Raw genomic sequence first — 18787 nt, forward strand, 5'->3', positions numbered from 1 at the left:
TGAGGAAGAGCCAGATGGGGAAGAACAAGATGAGGAAGAGCCAGATGAGAGAGAAGGAGATGGGAGAGGAGCTGATAGGGGAAAGAACTAGATAGATGAGAACCTAGAAGGGACAGAACTAGATGAAGGAATTAAGATAGAACCTAGAGGGGACAGTAGATAAATATAGAGAGAAATCAGGCAAGAAAGGAGCTAGACATGAGAGCAGAATAGAAGCTGTGTAGAGAGAGAACTATCACAGAATAATAAAGTGTATGAACTAAGGAGTTTCGTGTACATAGATTCATTTCTTTTCATCAAAGATTAATTATCAGCTGGCTGTAGATTCTTCCCGGACCCTGGGAGGGTACTATCAAGGGGCTGGACCCCCTTAGTCCCTGATAATGAAGACAGCCTCTAGAGGAGTTTTATGTATCCTGAAGATGATTTATCTCTTTATTATTAGAGATCAGAACTCTCCTTGCTCTTCATATAGACCTTTGGACATGGGCAATCAAAATGTATATTTGGAGTCAGTAGAAATGTAAAGACTTTTGTGTTATGAAAGCTTTAGAAGCCCTGGTAAGAGCTATTAATTTAGCCTTTTGATCATATGTATCTTCTGGGAAGGGATCTGAGTCAGTGACCTCTTGTAAAGTTACTGCTCCATGCCCAGCATGACATCCTCTGTGGCTCAGGAGGTTCCTTCCATCTGTGAAGAGTTTCCTCAATGATTCTGGCTAGATAGCTGGCTCATCAGGTCTGATTGGCCATGAATACAGTATCAACAACTTTCATATGTTTTGATGCTGGGCTAGAGAATCCTGTTTTTCAGGCAGCAGTGTGGCTGGATTTAAAGCTGGTATTGTCTGATGGGTCATGTTAGGGTTATCTGACAATATGCTTTTTAGTTTGCTAGCAGTTAGCCTATGTTAGTTTTCCCTTTCTTTTCCAGTAAAGCTATACCTAGCATGGTGTATACACAGTAATAGATGGACCAAGAGTAAGCTTTCAACTTCTTTTAGCACATCACAAGTGGCTGCTGTTGTCTAGAGACAAGGAGGCCATCCCTGAGCTATGTGCTAGAGATAAGAAGGTCATCCTTAGGTTATGTGATCAAATCGCTTTGAGAAGTGAGCTAGGAAACTAGACAAGAATTTGCACCCAAATTACTTATTAATATTATTATATATAAAGTTTAAGTGGTTTTGTTAAGTTAGGCAGTCACAAAGTGGCTACAGATGCCAGCTGGTCTTTGAAATTTTAAAAGCAACTTTCTATTCTATTGGCTGAGTTAAGGGCTCAAGATCCATCTCAACAAGAGCTATAAGTATTTGTACCCTCATTCTCTATGAGCTAGCCATGCCCAAGAATTCCTCAGTTGTTTGTGTGCTAGAGGAACCTAAAGTTAGCAACAGCCATTATTTTTCCCTAGTTATCCATTGGGTCTTGTTGATGTTTCATAACTGGGACCCCAGATAAAAAACTTGTTCCTTGTAGATTTGTATTTTAGAAGAGGAAACCAGATGTCCTCCTTTAACAAGGTAATTAAGGATCTGAATGATGTCTTCTGGGAAAAACTCACAAATGAGACTGATTTAACTGTTAACATTCTCAAATCTTTAGTCAACTCTCACAAAGATGATGGTGAAATTTTGAATGGAGGGAGTAGTGCCCAACAGTACTGAAGAGTGCCTTTTGACTAGAGCCTGTTTATCCAAAGACAAACTTGGATGTGCCTTGTTTTCAATCAGAAAGCAAACAAAAGTATCCTTTAGATTAGGGATGGTGAGCCATTTAGCCTCTTCTGATTCAGAGACTGTAGGATTAGACTCTGTAGAGTGAATGTCCTGGACAATTTCATTAATAGATGAGAGGTCCACCTCGCCTTTTCCATGATGGGATTTTGTCTAGCTTAAGCTTGTGCAGGTCCTATGCATGCTCTCACTCTCTGTGCTTTTATATGAGCATCTGCCCTGTTGTGTCAGGGAAACTGTTTCCTTGAAGTTATTCACCATTTCTGGTTCTACAGTCTTTCCACCCCATCTTCCAATGCAGATCTCTGAGGCTTAAGGATAGGTGTGATACAGACATCCTCTTTCGAGCTGAGCATCCCAAAGTCTCTTATTCCCTGAAACATGGGCCATTTGTGGGTCTCTGTGTTAATTGCCATCTACTTCAAGAGCTTCTTTGATGAGGGTTGGGTCACATACTGACTGGTCTGCAGGTATAGCAAGATGTCATCAGGAGTTGTTTATTGCTATGTCTATCTAGCAAGAATAATAGGTTTTCCCATTGTAGGGCCTATTTAGCTACGTGTTCTTGGCCTTATTGATGCTGTCAATATTAGGTTCCATCTCATGGAATGAACCTTAAATATAATTTAAAAAGTGGAGGTTCTTTCTATCCATGGCTTTGTAGCTATAGTTGGGTCAGTCCTCTAGAATTCTTCCTAAGGGGTTTCCTGATAGCACAGAATTAATTTTTCTCATGGCATGCAAATTATAATGGAGGTCTCTCCCAAACCGTTGGCTCCTTAAATGCATCTTTCATTTCTTCTTAATATTTGGTCCTATAGAATATTAACTTTTCCTATCTAAAACCAGATGGCTTAAGCCCAAAACAGCCTTCAAGCTCAGATAATAAAGGTATATAAAAAAGGCAGACCACAGTTACAATTAAATTTCCAGTTTACCTGTTTCTGTTTTTTTATTTCTTTGTTTGTGTCTTCTTAAGAGCCATTTAAACCCAAAATGGTCTCAAAAAGATCAAATAACAAAGTAGCAAGAATACAGCTACACAATTTCAGAATTTCTGGTTAATGACAAATGGCATACACTCAGATTTGTCTCAGAGCTCAAACAACAAGAAGGAAGAACAAGGCCAGTATGCACCATTGGAAAAACAACTTAAAGAAATTTTCCCTTGAAGGGAATTTCCCCCTTGGGAATTTAAACCCTTTTCTTTCTGCTTCACTGAGCAGTGATCTATGACTGCTTGATCTACAGCAAATGCTGGTCAACAGGGGAAGATCTAAAAATATCCTGGGAAGAAACGTGTTTTTAGCAGCCACACGAGACCATTCATTCTTTCCTGTCTGTCCTGGTCCACCATGCTGCTGGTGACTGATGCCACAAGGGCCTTTTCTCCTGCTTGCCTTACTAAAGTTTTTACTGGTGTTTTTAGAGCTGGTATCCCTGCTCCAGCAATCCCAACAAGCGAGGCTAGGCAGTCCCAATACACAAATTAAAGAGATGTCTAATGGTGAAAATCAAAGAGAAGAGGTTTATTTAATGAGGACACACTGGATGAGAGAACAAATAAAGAAATCCAGTGACCCCAGGATAATGACACAGCTTTTTAAATTTAAGTAGAGAAAAATGGAGGCATGAGGTGTAGGTATAATTAAGCAGTTCTGGTCAACGTGTGGTGTGGTTATTCACTGTCTCAGTTTTGGTTCCCTGAGGTGATCCCAAAGAAGTTAATGTTGTCACCGCCAGAGGGGAGCATTTGGTTCTCCTAAGATGACTGTATCTGCTTGTTGGTGCATGTGGCTGCACCCTCATGGATAACTGTCTGCGTATGTGTTGTCTGCAGGCTCTCAGTTCTTTGATGGTGAGGGGGTAGAGTCCCCTGTCTTAAAGATATTTATCTGTGAGTCCTATTGTTCTAGGTTAATAACTATTGCCTCCTTTCACTATCATTGTTCCTCATTTTTAAAAATCATTTTTGATGTTTTTGTAAGTAAGAAAATGTAACCATTCTGACAGGATTGAAGATATGTTAAAGAGTCCATCATGGCAAGGAGCACCAAGCAGACGCATGATGTCGAGCAAAAGGCTGAGAGCTCACACATTGATTGCAACCGTGAAGCAGAGAGAGCAAACAGGAAGTGGGGTGAGGCTATGTTCTCTCAAAGCCCATTCCCAGTGAGACAATTCCTCCAGCAAGACCACATCTTTTAAACTTCTACAAACAGCTCCACCAACTGGGGGCCAAGGGTTCAAGTGCCTGAGTCTATGGGGGACATTTCTCATTCAAACCACCACACTCTTCCAAATTCCATCAAGTTGACAATCAAGATTAATCATCACATTGCCTTAATTGACAATTTAGGGTCCTTTACTGAATAAACTTGTGTAGTAACTAGTATTAATGTAAAAATCACAAAAGCCAAAAGAATTACTGTTGTGAGCCCCAGACAGGGGATTTCCCTCTTCATGGCTCAGTAATAGTTGCAACATTGGGAGTATTCATCTAAAAGTGGACAGCCTTAGACCCATAGCTTGTTTGTCCCATTAGATTCTGTGCCGTAGATTTCTAGGATGCCCATAAACCACAGAAACGAAGATGTCAATCTTGGGAGATAAAACTTAAGTCATCAACTTTTCTTAACCTAGTGTGAGGAATGGGGACAGTCTAAAAAGGAGATTGACAATATTAGATTTCATCTGCATTTCTTTGTCAAGGTTGTAAATATTGTGCTGGTTTGAATAGGAACGACTCCCACACACTCCTATTTTAATGGATGGTCTCTTGTAGGCGGACTTTTCTTTCTCACCTGCCAGTTCCCAAATAACTCATATGGATACTTAATATTAATTATAGATGCTCTTTTGATAGCCCAGGCTTATTACTAACTAGTTCTTACAGCTTAAATTAGCCCATTTCTATGAATTTATGTGTTGCCACATGGCTCCTGGCTTTACCTGTCTTCCAGCAAGTCCTGCTCCTTCTGCATCTCCTGATGACTCCTCAGTCTCTACCCTTGTTCATCCCAGCATTTGCTCTGCCCCCCAAATCCTGCCTAGCTATTGGACAATCAGCTTTTTATTAACAATGAGAGCAACACATTTTCACAGTGTACAGGATTATTCCACAGCAGTTTCCAATTAGTACAAGTGTTGGAGGAAGTATGTCACTTGGGATAGGCTTTGAGGTTGTAAAAGCCCAGGCCAGGCCTCTAGTCTCCCTCTCTTTTTCCTCCTCCTCACCCTCCCTCTTCTCCTTAGCTCCATGCTCCCCACCATGATCTTCATGGACTCACCCTCTGAAACTGTAAGCAAGCCTCCAACTAAATGCTTCCCGTTATAAGTTGCCCATTTCATCACAGGAATAGAACAATAACTAAGACAAATACCTTCTAATATCTGCTGATAAATGTTCAATGTGGATAGAGGCATGCTTGACTCTGACTGAAAGAGAAACTTAAAGAGTTATTCTTTAAGATAAAACTTTTACCTTCTGAATCCCTACAGCCTCAAGAACATCATAATACAAGGCTGCTTACAGCTTGCAAACTGCTAAAGGACTATAATGAATAAAACCTCAAATGACTGAAAGGAAGAATGTTTCCAGTTCTTAAATATAAAGATAAGCTTGTTTATATGTCTATTTGTGATTGTAACTTTGCTCTAATTTAGTTTCATTATTTTTCTTTTGCATGACTGGTACTCAACAACTTGGACCTCACACTATTTTTCCTAATATATTATGTCACTGGATTGATTCCTCCTTACACTGTTTCTTTGTATTTTGCCATATTCTCAATATATAATCAACAGTTTTTTGCTGTGGGAAGGTCTGTATGTCAAATTGCTCTGATTGGTCAATAAATAAAACACTGATTGGCCAGTGGCCAGGCAGGAAGTATAGGCAGGACTAACAGAGAGGAGAATGGAGAGAACAGGAAGGCGGAGGGAGACACTGCCAGCTGCCACCATGACAAACAACATGTGAAGATGCCTGTAAGCCACGAGCCACGTGGCAAGGTATAGATATATAGAAATGGGTTAATTTAAGATATAAGAACAGTTAGCAAGAAGCCTGCCATGGCCATATGGTTTGTAAATAATATAAGCGTCTGTGTGTTTATTTTATAAGTGTAGCTCTCCAGCTACAGTTTTTGTTTTTGACAGTTCATGAAATTTCACTCCTGGGAGAAAAGTAAACACACACGACCTTCTGAGGCAATCATGATCATGACTTTCCTGGACTCTTATCCTTTATGAGGCCTTTGGTTGATATAATTGTGTTACTCTAGAGATGCTAGGCAATTCCTTCTGATTTATTTTGTTATCTATAATACTCAAACACTACACCTTTCATCATTTTGGAAGATGTCATAGAAGACTGATCACCATCCTTCTGCTCCCTGCAAATATTTCTGAGACCACAGCTTTCAGGGGAGTTGTGGCTGGGAAGAAGGGTAAAAAGCAAGGCCAAAATTAGCATGTAATAGAAACCAGACTGGAAACTTCTCCCCATTTAATGGAGCAAGTATAGAAAAAGCACATGCTCTGTAGTTGGTCTTAATGATCCCAATCTGTGGGGCATGGGTACCATTGAGCTTATAACATTTCTTCCATCCCACTTCTTTTCTTGGAAGTGCTTTCTTTCTTAATCTGTCTCTGCTTCTAGCAGTACCCACATGTCCTTGTCCAGTATCTGGGTTTGAGACACAAGAAACTAGAAATTCCAGCAGGTGCTCCCAGACTTGACACCCAGAACACCAATCATGTGCACTCCAACCACAGCCTCTTATTCATCAAAAGCCTTTGGATATTGGTTGTCTAAAGAGTATATCCATAAACAAGTACTTAATTTTTTCTTTTACATTTTTTTTGAGATTATAATTTATTTTTTGTTTTTTAGAGACAACATTTCTCTGTGTAGCTTTGGAGCCTGTCCTGAAACTTGATCTGTAGATGAGGCTGGCCTCAAACTCACAGAAATCCACCTGCCTCTGCCTCCTGAGTGCTGGAATTAAAGGCATGCACCACCACCACCAGGCTGAGATCATAGTTTAATTACAACATTTCTCCCTTCCATTTCCTCCCTCCAAACCCTCCTATATATTTCTCATTACTTTCCTTCAAATTCATGGCCTCTTTTTTCACTAATTGTTATTGTACACACACACACACACACACACACACACACACACACACACACACACACACACACACACAAACATTCTTAAATATAACCTGTTCAGCCCATACACTGACTGCTTCTTGTATGTATGTTTTCAGGACTGTCAACTTGGTGGTGTGCTCTCCCCTGGGGAAGGCCACCTCTCCCTTTCCCAGCTTTCCTCAGTTGCCTATAGTTTTTTGTGTAGGATTGAGGCCTTGAGGGCTACTCTCTATCTAGCTTGGCCTGTTTGTTGGTTTCATCTTTGTTCAGCTTACCTTTGGGCAATCATGTTGGTGAGACTCTATTGGTGTATCTTCTGATATTATTAGGAGACAGCCTCACAGCAAATTGCCTGATATTCTGTCTCTTACAATATTTTGGTCCCTTTGTGGCAGTATTCCCTGAGCCTTCGGTATGAGAGTGTTTTGTAGATGAATCTGTTGGTATGGGGCTCCACAACTCTGCATTTTGATTGGCTGTGTTTTTCTATAATGGTCTCTATCTATAGCTATGAGAATTTTCCTTGATGCTTGCTGAAGACTGCACTTACTGTGCATATAAGGACAGATGTTTATACACTGTTGTTATGGATTATGCTGGTTTAGTAGAGCAGTAGTTGTAGATTCTCCTCCAATAACCATAACTTCATTAGCACTGAGTAGTTAGCCATGTATTATAGCTGGAGTTTTCTTCAGTCCCACCCCAGGCCTGCAGCTGCTCAGACCCAAATAAATACACAGATACTTATATTAATTAAAACTGTTTGGCCTAATGGTTCAGGCTTCTTTCTAGCTAGATCTCAGTATAGGCAGGACAAGCAGAGAAGGGAATTCTGGGAACAGAAAGGCTTAGTTAGGAGTCACCAGCCAGACACAGAGGAAGAAAGATGTGAAGGCAGAACTGGAAAAAGGTATCAAGCCACGTGGCTAAACATAAATAAGAATGCAATGAGGGATTGTTGAGACCAAATCACCAGATGGCTATTCAGTTATGTCTTGGGATAGTTGCTTTTCTACTGATGGGATAAACACTCTGAACGCAAACTTTCTAAGTAATGAAGAGTTTATTTTGGCTTATTGTTCTAGAGGGAGAATCCATAATGATGGGATATATGGCAATCAGTCAGAGCAGGAAGATGAGTAATCACAGATCACATTGTACACAGAAAGCAGAGTGAAGATCAACTGTAAACAGAAAGCAGAGTGGGCAAACCAAGTGCATGTAAGGCTGTAAACTCTTAAATCCTGCCCTAAGTGATGTACTTCATAAGGCTCCCAATCCTAAATGTTCTATAACCTCCCCAAATAGCAACATCAACTGAGCACCAAGTATTCGAATACACTAACCTGTGGAACCAGTCTCTCTTCTCTCACCCTTTTTCCCTCCTTCCTTTTTCTCTTTCTTTCTTTCTTTCTTTCTTTCTTTCTTTCTTTCTTTCTTTCTTTCTTTCTTTCTTTCTTTCTTTCTTTCTTTCTTTCTTCCTTCCTTCCTTCCTTCCTTCCTTCCTTCCTTCCTTCCTTCCTTTTTCTTTCTTTCTCTTTGTTATTTTGAGACAAGATCTCTCTATATAGCCCTGGCTGTCCTGAAACTCCCTATGTAGACCAGGCTGGCCTCAAACTCACAGGGATTTCCTTGTCTATGCCACCATGACCATGATCACGGGGACATTGCTCATTTAAACTACCGCATTTCCGTAGATAAAACTATACAAAGACAAGTGAGATAGTTGTTAGAATCAGAACCAAGTCACACCAGACATAGGACTACTTGCCTATAATCACAGCATTGGAAGTTAAAGTAGGAGCATGGTAGACTCAAGGACAACTTGTGCTTCACAGTAATACACTGTTTCACTTGTGCCAACCCTTCTAAAAATAGCTAAAGTCAAAGGTTATGGAAGAATTGTTGTTAGGTATGGCTTTTCTCACACTAAATGAGTGGCTTCTGTTTATGGTATTTGTTTCAGACTAAGGCAAATTTCAAGACAAGTCCTTCAAGATTGAGGTATAAAAGCAGAGGAATTCCTGACAGGAATGACTACTTACTAAAGAAAGACACGTGGGCCCTTCCCTTTGGTGATCAGGCTACTGAGACAATGGACACCAAGGAATTGGAAATTTCCCAGGACTCTCATACTGCAAGGAGAGACAGACTGGAACCCTGGTGACAGTCAGAGGGGAAACTCATCTCTCTGGAAGCAATTTCACTAGCACTGACAGCTTGCAGGACAGACAAGAACAAGGAACCAAGAAAAGAGAGTCAATAAAAGGTGAGAGCATGTTTTGATCAGGGCTATTTGGGTCTACATATCTCTTGCCCTCTGTTTAAACTTCAGTTTCATGTCAGAACCCCAAAGGAAGCCGTGGAGAGCCACTAGACCCCATTTTGTTCTTCTCACAAATGTGGCCACATTGAATAAGTTCCCTTTCTCTGCCTTTCACAATTGCTTGTCTCTTTAACTGGCATATTGAGGATTAAGTCTAGTTTGTATCATCGGGACCAAGGCTTTGAACCACAACTCCAGTAACACATATAAGCCATATTGTGGTGATATACATTGTATGCCATAATATAATTTGCCTGAAGATCAGAGGACAGAACAAGCCACTAGATTAAACATAGAGGCCAGGCAGTGGTGGCACACATCTTTAATCTTAGCACTCGGGAGGCAGAGATCCATCTGGATCTCTGTGAGTTCAAAGCTACCCTGGACTACATGAGATTGACTCAGTCTAGGGGAGAAACAGAGCCAGACACTGGTGGCACACACCTTTAATCCCAGTACTTGGGAAGCACACACACCTTTAATGGCTGGGTGGAGAAAGGTATATAAGGCACGAGGACATGGGAACTAGAAGTCTTTATAGCTGAGGAAGCTCATTCGGCTAGAGGCCTGTCGGCTGAGGCTTTTCAGTCTGAGGAGTCCTAGAGGTAAGAGGTGGCTTGTTCCTTTGTCTCTCTGATATTTCAGCATTTATCCCAATATCTGGCTGAGGTTTTTTTTTTGTTTTTTTTTTTTTTGTTTGTTTTTTTTTTTTAAATTAAAAGACCTTTAGAAATTTAAGCAACACCATACATTAAGTAAATGAACTAAATATCACCCCTATTCATGTTGATAAAAATTCATTTGTTTTGTGCATATGTGTGTGCATGTGTGCACTATATTTATGTACCACATTGTGCATGTGGAAGCCAGAGGACAACTTGCAGGATTCAGTTTTCTTCTCCACCATAGGGATTGAATTCAGCTGCTCAAGTTTGGCAGCAAGTACCTTTATCCCCTGAGCCACCTCATTGATCTCTATTCATGTTTCAATTAGTTTATTTATTTAACAAGTACCTGTATTTGCTAAGTATTGCATCTGAAAAAAGTCAGTATATGTATCTTCTAAAAATGCACACTGAATACTATCAATTTTAGATCAGACTTTCTGGTGATTTGCAAGATGGGAAAAGAGATTAGAAAGGTAGTGGTAGATCTGTAACAAATGCATGGACAATAGGTACGCATACATCTGTTATTCTGGAGAACAATCCTCATAGCAAGCTGACATTACATTGAAACTTGTCCTTTGCTGGAGGGCTGTTGCTAAAACTTCTTGCTACACAAATGCAACTCTAAGTGCCCATTTTCCTGTGCTGCTGGCCCAGTTTCTTAACTCTGTCCCTGAGCAACACTCCAATGGAGTCAGCTCTGCGTTCAGTTGTGGAATAGAAGGGCACTGTGAGGTCTGAGCAACTTTAAGACCGTACTTCCTAAATGTGGATTTTTCACCAACACACATATTTGTCAAATAAACATTTGAAGTGAGTCAAGAGAAGCCTGTGGATCCAAGCTTCAGTGTTGCCCTATAATTACCAAGATTGAGCTTCCTAGAGGGTTTTTTTTTCTCTCTCTCTTCTAAAATGCATTGCTTAGTGTTTCCTCCCTACTCTGTGGGCACAGTGTCTTTAAATGAGTGCTTCTGGGAGACTGCAACATGAGTGACTAGGAAAGCCATCCTGCATTTGTAAATACTGAGGAGACCACACATGAAGTGGAGATACCAAATCATTATATCTGATCCTTGTTTAATATTACACTGAGTCCACCTCTGGTGCTTTAGTGTATTGAAATGTGAGGAAACCCCAGAAGGTATTCATTTCAAATACCATGACAACTTCTAAGAGCGGAGGTGGAGGGGGGTGGGGGAATGGGCACTTTTTTTGCAGTGCTATTTGGTTTTATTCGAACCTGCATTCATGAACTGATTCTGCAAACACAGCAGTTAAATAAGTCATCTGAGAATAAAAAAATCAATCACACAAAGGAGGAGCAGCCCCAAGAGGACGCTACACTCTCTTTATAAGAGGCACAAAGGAAGGAAAGGACTGGGAGGACTGAAAGAAGTTAGACTGCTCGATGTTTGTAGGCTTCCAATCACTTCGCATTTTCGGAGGAGCAGATCGTGCTGATGGTTAGTTCCTGCCTCATGCTGACAGTTTACAAATAAGAACAGTAAGCTTCCATTTCAGAGCAGACAGCTTGGAGCCCTCTTCAGAAGCATTTTTAAATGAGACTGACAGAGCTTCACAAGCATTCCAGGCAGCGAAGGATGAACACTAATGCCCCAAGAAAACAATATGCTGGATCTGTAGGTTTTCAGCACCAGCACTCCTTACTGTAAGAGAAAATAAGGCTCTCCTACAGTTGGACTCTTTGTTTGTTGGATTTTGCTCTTGTAAATGGAAAAAGCAGAACAGGGTAGCCCCGTAAGCATGTCTTGCTATTTCTTTGATGTACCATTTCAACTATGGATGAGCATCCTCTACCTTGCTCTCAATCCAGGCACATACATACACGCATGTGCTAACATACAGTCAGTGGAGCCAATGCCAGGTGAGACACTGTGATAGACAGGCTTGACCAGAGATCTGGGTAATGAGTTCTGATCTATCCCTTGGGGGCTTTGCGATTAGGGGACTATAATCTCACCCTCTGAACTCTCTCACATGTAAAACGGAGATCAAAACACAAGCAAATAGAACTATTAATAGAGCTACATCCACTCAAGCGGCCAGTAGAGGTGGCTTTCAGTGTAGAGCTGGCACCTCACTGGGAGACAGTGTAAGCTGAGGGTTTGTTCTGCCCATGTACTGACCAGGGTGGGAAGGGAGAAGCTGGTGACAGAAAGCTTCAACCAGCCAGCGCAGCTAGAGGACTTTGGGAGGATGGCTTTATCTCTTCAGTCGTGAATGGAATCTGAGGATAACAGCTAGTGTGTGTGTGTGTGTGTGTGTGTGTGAACTGAAGGAGATTTTGGGTAAATTATTATCACTTGTGATTCAAAGTTAAGTGCTCCCACTGCGCTACTCATCTTTAACCTGATGGATGATATCTTCCATTATTTAGTCCCCATAACAGGCAGTCCTGGAAAGATAATCTTAAGTGTTTGCTCTAAGACAAGAGGTAAAAACTGCAAATTTATATTGTGATGTGAATCCATTATGAAGAAACAAAGCAACAAAATGCAAATGTACAAACAGGGGAAAGGAAAGAAACACTGCTATACACCATTCATAGATGAAAAGAAGGGTTTACGAGGGGCCTTCTGATTTTATTAATGGACACTTTATAATATTTTCTGAGAGATGGACACTATTATAAGCAATTAAAGTTACAAGGCAATGTCAAGTTCTATCCTAATTTTCTAGGTGGGGAATGTGGGGCCAGAGAAGTTAAGGAGATGACTCAATGTCACACAGCAAGCACAGAGCAGATAGACACTTCAGGGTTTGCATTTGCCTGTCCTATCACTCACAGAGTTTTCTTTTCACTGTCTGTCTAAAATGTGAGCTCGGAAAAAAAAAAAAAAGAACAACAACCCCAAAACAAAACAAAAACCAAGAGCACTGCTTTACTGGGGCCTCCAGATAAAAGAACACTAAGTCATTGTAGTCGGTGTCTTCGAGGAAGGGGATTAATTACCCTGGAGTGAGAGGTAGGCTAAGGGCTCAGCAAAGACGGCTTGAACAATTCCAGAATTGTTGTAGCAGAAGTATTTCATTCTAACCTAAAACACATTGTAAACCTGATAAATAATTGGATATGTGCATTGTATAAACGAAGATTTAAAAATAACAGGGCCCCACCCCAGGTTTCTTTCTGAGTCTAACTTGTATGTCATTTTGCTCCAGGGTTCCAGGAGTAGAATATAAATTTAACACTGACTAAATATATTGTCCGGGAGAAAAAAAATCATTCCCTGGAGTGATGATGGAAAACAATTTTTATATTGTTGAGACCAAGAAACTTCTGTTTGTAAAGGGCTCTGTCCCTCCCACCAAGTTGAAATTGTAAGTATATTCCATTTTGACCTCCCTGTCTTCCACCTTCTAACATTTGCTCCAGATGGTATACCGAAACAAACAATAATAGCAATGCTATTGTTCCTCTAAACATTTTTTGGAAACTGAGAATCATGAAGCTATTGATTAATGTGCATTATTTGAATTTTCATGATAAATCCCTCAGGCATATAGGTTATTTGCTACCTAACACGTTAGGATCTGAGCCATGGGAATGAAACTCAAACCCTAATGGTCAAGCACTTTTGTAAGACAAGCATTGCTTCTGGTAGAACTTCAGTAGATAGATTCAGCTTCAAATATGAATGCAGAGGACAATTTTGGAAACATGCTTGAAAAAGGCTTAAAATTTGCTGATAAGTTGATCCCAAATCTTCATCTTTATAATAATTTTGAGGATACATGTTGCTTTTTGTACAAGAATGTTAGCTGTAATGAAAATGCCATCTAAATTGGAAATTAATAAAATTTTTAATAGCAAAACATGATTTATACTTTGACAATTTAAAATAGCCTTATTAAGAAGTTGTAAAAGACTGTTTAGGACAATGACATGGAAAACAGTTTGTGATACATTGCAGTTATTAAATAAGAATTTTTAGAAAAAAGTATATTTTAAGTCTGTCATTTTAAGAATGGGAAAACATTTTAATGTAATTTTTGATTATCATATCTATTTCGTTCAACTTTTGATATCAAAGAAAAGCTCATTCCTTCCTCCTCACCCCCCTCTTTCTTGATGTGAAAATTTGCTCTAAATCCTAGGAGTCCCCCCAAAGAAATGCGAGAACACCATTAGCCAGAGACTAGACTGGTCAAGGCAGTTCTGACGGATCTCCTTATCCCCCACAGCATTCTTGGAGCATACTGTTTGTTTAAGTTATTGCTGTTTTGAAACACAAAAGATGACATTCTCCAACCAAATACATACTGTTTATTCCAGAATTCCCTTTTAATTCCAGGGCCCTGAACGTTTTCTTACTATTGATCTAAAATGGACACTATAATAGAGAGGGAGACTTTAAAAATATTCTTGACTTTCCTTCCTGAAATCTTATACACTAGAATAAAACTGTCCAAAAGAACATTTCATTATCGCTAGATATGGTTTTCATTTATTAATTGATTTATGGTAGCCATAAGGTAGATGTGACTGTCACACATTTGAAATGCAGTTGATAAGAATGAAGAATTAAATTTCTAATTTCATTTAATGAAATTTAAATAGTGACATGTGGTTAGTTAATAGTTGGATTTAACCCTTCGGAACTCCACCTTGGACTCTTCCAGCTAAAGCCCTTAAAACAAACCCACCTATCTATTCATTCACTTATTAATTACTGTAAGAATTTTACTAATTGTGCATGCCACTCTGGGTACTATGATCTTTAGACCCAGTTCTCAGCAAAACAAACATGCTTCCTGCCTTCATGGCAGAAGGAAATGTTTTCTTTTTCCTAAATTACAAGTATTTGCCTGGCAAACATCTACTTAGGAAGGCAAAGGTGGATTCTTGCTCACCCAGCCGTCATGCTAACAGGCACAAGAGATAGAAACTACTCATCCGGTCTTAGGGCAGTGACCTTAAAAGCTGGCAGATTCCACTCTTGACTGAAAGCTGGAAAACTCCTTGGTCCCATCAGTTTTATTCCAGTTTGTTATCTCTCCCGTTCCTTATAGGAGCACCAACCACTGCCTGGAAACTCTACTTGAGGATGTGAGAGAAAATGAGAGGCATCTAGGTACCTCATGGTTGCACCAACTTCTTCCCCATACCTCACCCCACTTTCTTCCAGAAAAGGTCTCTGGGCTAACAGCTCAGAGGTACCCCATTTCCTGGGACTCACTCCCAATATACAAGAGCACTGATGTTTCCTTCTTTTTCCTTTCCTTTTTCCTTTCCTTTCCTTTCCTTTCCTTTCCTTTCCTTTCCTTTCCTTTCCTTTCCTTTCCTTTCCTTTCCTTTCCTTTCCTTTCCTTTCCTTTCCTTTCCTTTCCTTTCCTTTCCTCTCCTCTCCTCTCCTCTCCTCTCCTCTCCTCTCCTCTCCTCTCCTCTCCTCTCCTCTCCTCTCCTCTCCTCTCCTCTCCTCTCCTCTCCTCTCCTCTCCTCTCCTGTCCTCCCCTCCCCTCCCCTCCCCTCCCCTCCCCCCTCCTCTCCCCCCTCCCCTCCCCTCCCCTCCCCTCCCCTCCCCTCCCCTCCCCTCCCCTCCCCCCTCCCCTCCCCTCCCCTAGCAATTTATTTTTCTAAAAATCATTCTCTGTGGCCCATGGATTTTTCATTCTTCAAATTCTCCAGACAAGAACCTGGAGCCACAGACTCAGTGGAAGCTTTATGTAACTGTGGGCTTCCTTGCTCCATCTCCTGGGGAAAAGGCCCACCTAGGGTAAGAGAGAGTGCCTCCATTAAATTCTTCCCATTTCCTGTGACCTGAGACTGTGTGCTCTCCAGCATACTCAGTTCTCTGTCAGTTTTAACCTTTCCCCACCATGTGCTTTGAATGCTTCCGGGAACTTTCTTTAGTCTGAGGAGAAACCATCTAGGTTTCTCTTCTCAGAAGATAAGGACTAGCTGATTCTTTCAGAGTGCAAAATCAAATTCATCTTATAAAACAGCACCTGGTGATTCTGTATAATCTTCCTTCTCTATCTCTGGAAAAGGAAAGTCCTTCCCCACTTCTTAAGCATTTCATAAACAAACAAACAAAATCCAGTATGTCTTCAAATTCCATTTTTATTGAGCATCTGCATCCAAGTCATTGGGTTAGGTAATAATACAAAATCTACAAAAGTTGATCTCTGCCTTCCACAGAGCTCCAGATTGTAAAGAATTCAACTGAAATTGTTGCATGATTTTCTTTTTTCAGAAAACACAATCCCGGAACTGGAGAGATGGCTTTACAGTTAAGAGGTTAAGAGCACTGGCTCCTCTTCCAGACGTCCCCAGGTTCAATTCCCAGCACCCACAAGGCAGCTCACAAGTGTCTGTGTCTCCAGTTCCAGGAGTATCTGACACCTTCACACAGACACATATGTAGGCAAAACACCAATACATATGGAATAGAAAACATAATCCCATTAATCTTCATAAAGGTTTAAGAAAATAAAAGAGATCTAAACTTGAGGTTGGAGCTATGTTATATTCACCTGGCCATTTAAAACAAATATAAAAGAAGCTCTTTATGCATACCCTAAACTATGCTTTACCTGATGACTAAGAACAAGAAAATAATACAGTCACTGGCATCAAAAAATAGTAAAATCTAGTTGGGAACCCATGCAAGTCTATGGCTGGCACTCATGTTAATATGTTGAACAATATAAAACTGTCTCTAGAACTACAGCTCTTATTAGTAAGTGAAGCCCAGCTTTCCAGTCTCCAAGGGTCTAGAGGTGCTAGATTCAGGTGGTTTATGTTATTGGTGTTGTTAGCCTCACAAACTGGGCCCTGGAAGTCCTCATAAACTGGACCCCACCATCCATCCTCACTAGCCTAATTAAAGACACAAGCAATTGTGAACATCAGAGAACTGAGATTTCTTCAATGTGGCCATAGTGACACCCACCCCATCCCAAGTCCATCTTTGGGTCCTGACATGAGGTTTATGCTTCAATAGAAGGTAAGAGGAAAGCATAACTTCTGGCCAGGATGTGGCCCCACCCATCATCATGCTCCAGCCTTTTCTACAAGGTAATAGGACAAGTTGTCAGAAAATGGAATATCCTCCTGGGAGACAACTTCCTCTTTGGGCTGGCACCAGTCTTCAGTCTCTCCCTTCTTCTAGCGTGGGATTCTTAGAGCATTTCCATCAGTTGCATCGTCTGGTAGCCAAAAAGAGGGCCCCAAATATCTCTTAGAATAAGTTCATTCTGCCAGGCGGTTACATCAGGAATATCTCTTAGAATAAATTTATTCTTCCAGGTGGTTACATTAGGAATATCTCTTAGAATAAGTTTACTCTGTGAGGTGGTTACATTAGAAATATTTCTTAGAATAAGATCATTCTGCTAGGTGGTTACATTAGAACCCTGAGCTCTATTTGCAAAAAAGGGAACAATAGTATTAGAACATATCAGTTCAAATCTTGCAATTGCCACATAACAGTTTTGTGAGCACTGGGAATTATTGAATTCTTTGAGGCTTCATTCAGTTTCTTCACCCATAAAATGAAGGGAACACCAGCCTGATGAGGCAGTTTTTAAACTAAAGGCAATATATGAATAAGGATAAACTATGCCTGCAACAGACATTCAGTAAATGCTAGATTGATAACTATTAGGGGGATATTTGTTATTAGAAATAAAACAGACAAATAAGCAAAGGCCTTACATTGTAGCATCAGAAGGTAGCTCTGCTCCAACAGAGAGCAAAGCAGTAATTTTCCACATTTACAGTTTGGACGTTTCTACTTGTTTAGTGACAGCTCTAAATATTTCTCCTCTATCAGGATAAAAGATGCTGAGGCTGGGGTATTTGTGGGCAAACAGTGGGATGACATCACCAACTCCATTTTACTGATAAATGTAGAGGGTACTGAGAGATAAACTAACCGAGTGCGGGAAGTTCAAGGGGCACCACTATCTCACAGAAGCGAGACCAAAGACAGGCTGAAGATACAAAGTGAGAGTGTGCTGAGAGTCCAGGGTCCTGCCAGTGTGTCCTAGAAGTGAGGCTGAAACAAAGCAGAAGCCCGTGTGGTACTGCGTTGGGCTGTGCTTCCCCAATGTTCTCTCTGTCTGTGGGTGTCGTTCACCTACACTGTTAAGCAGCTCTTAGGGAAGACATTTATCTTAACCACGCTTCTCATGTCATCAGACTTGCTCCTTCACTGAGAAATGATGCCGTGTTATTCGAACTCTTTACGTCACATCTATTAGCACTGGATGTCACTGTTGTCCCACACAGACAGGGGTATGTAGCTTCCCTAGAGGACTTCAGCCATGGCCCAGTTCCTTAAAAAACAGGTCATGATAGACCTTGTTAGAACTACACAATACTCCCAAACCAATCTGCCATTGCTATTGCTATTCCCAGATTTTTTTTTTTGTGCTATTTCCAGATTTAAAATCCAGTTTGTTCTAAGTACAAGAGACTAGGGCAAAGGCCAAGAGACCTCTTAGGAACAGAATTACATAGTTTAATTTTATGCTCAAATTACTAGCAATGTCTCCTTGTGAGTAAGCAATTATGTTTTTGTTAGACATATTATAAAACAACCAAACAAAATCTAGAAACTCCCCCCAAAAAACCAATAACTGAATCAGAATAAATTACATCATCAATTGGTGTAGAATTCCCGGAGTATTTCTTCGGTTAATGATCTCCAATATTAACTATTATTGCTGTTGTTCTACTGAATTCATAATCAAGAATCATTAGTAATGGAATCTGTTGTGGTTCTCAATGTGATCTTCTCAGCTCCCATTGAACTTGGGGCAAGCTCAGCAGACCACTCATTTTAGGCAATTACAGACCAAATTGGAGCGTTTACAGGACGTGGCATTGTAATAGAATGATCTTGTTATTTCCGAGGTCATAGTTAAG

General features: G+C 40.5%; 1 long non-coding RNA gene across 1 annotated transcript in view; it reads left to right on the forward strand.

Moving 5' to 3' along the window:
- The window catches only part of LOC143272474 (uncharacterized), a 57571-nt gene extending 41232 nt beyond the window's left edge, over nucleotides 1-16339 (forward strand). Inside the window, exons 2-5 of the long non-coding RNA XR_013050090.1 lie at nucleotides 8864-9166; nucleotides 13075-13233; nucleotides 14926-14987; nucleotides 16110-16339. This is a non-coding gene — a long non-coding RNA (uncharacterized LOC143272474). The remainder of the gene's footprint in view (nucleotides 1-8863; nucleotides 9167-13074; nucleotides 13234-14925; nucleotides 14988-16109) is intronic.
- The last annotated feature ends 2448 nt before the right edge of the window (nucleotides 16340-18787 follow it).

Source organism: Peromyscus maniculatus, chromosome 1, assembly GCF_049852395.1.
Source record: "Peromyscus maniculatus bairdii isolate BWxNUB_F1_BW_parent chromosome 1, HU_Pman_BW_mat_3.1, whole genome shotgun sequence".
NCBI lineage: Eukaryota > Metazoa > Chordata > Mammalia > Rodentia > Cricetidae > Peromyscus > Peromyscus maniculatus.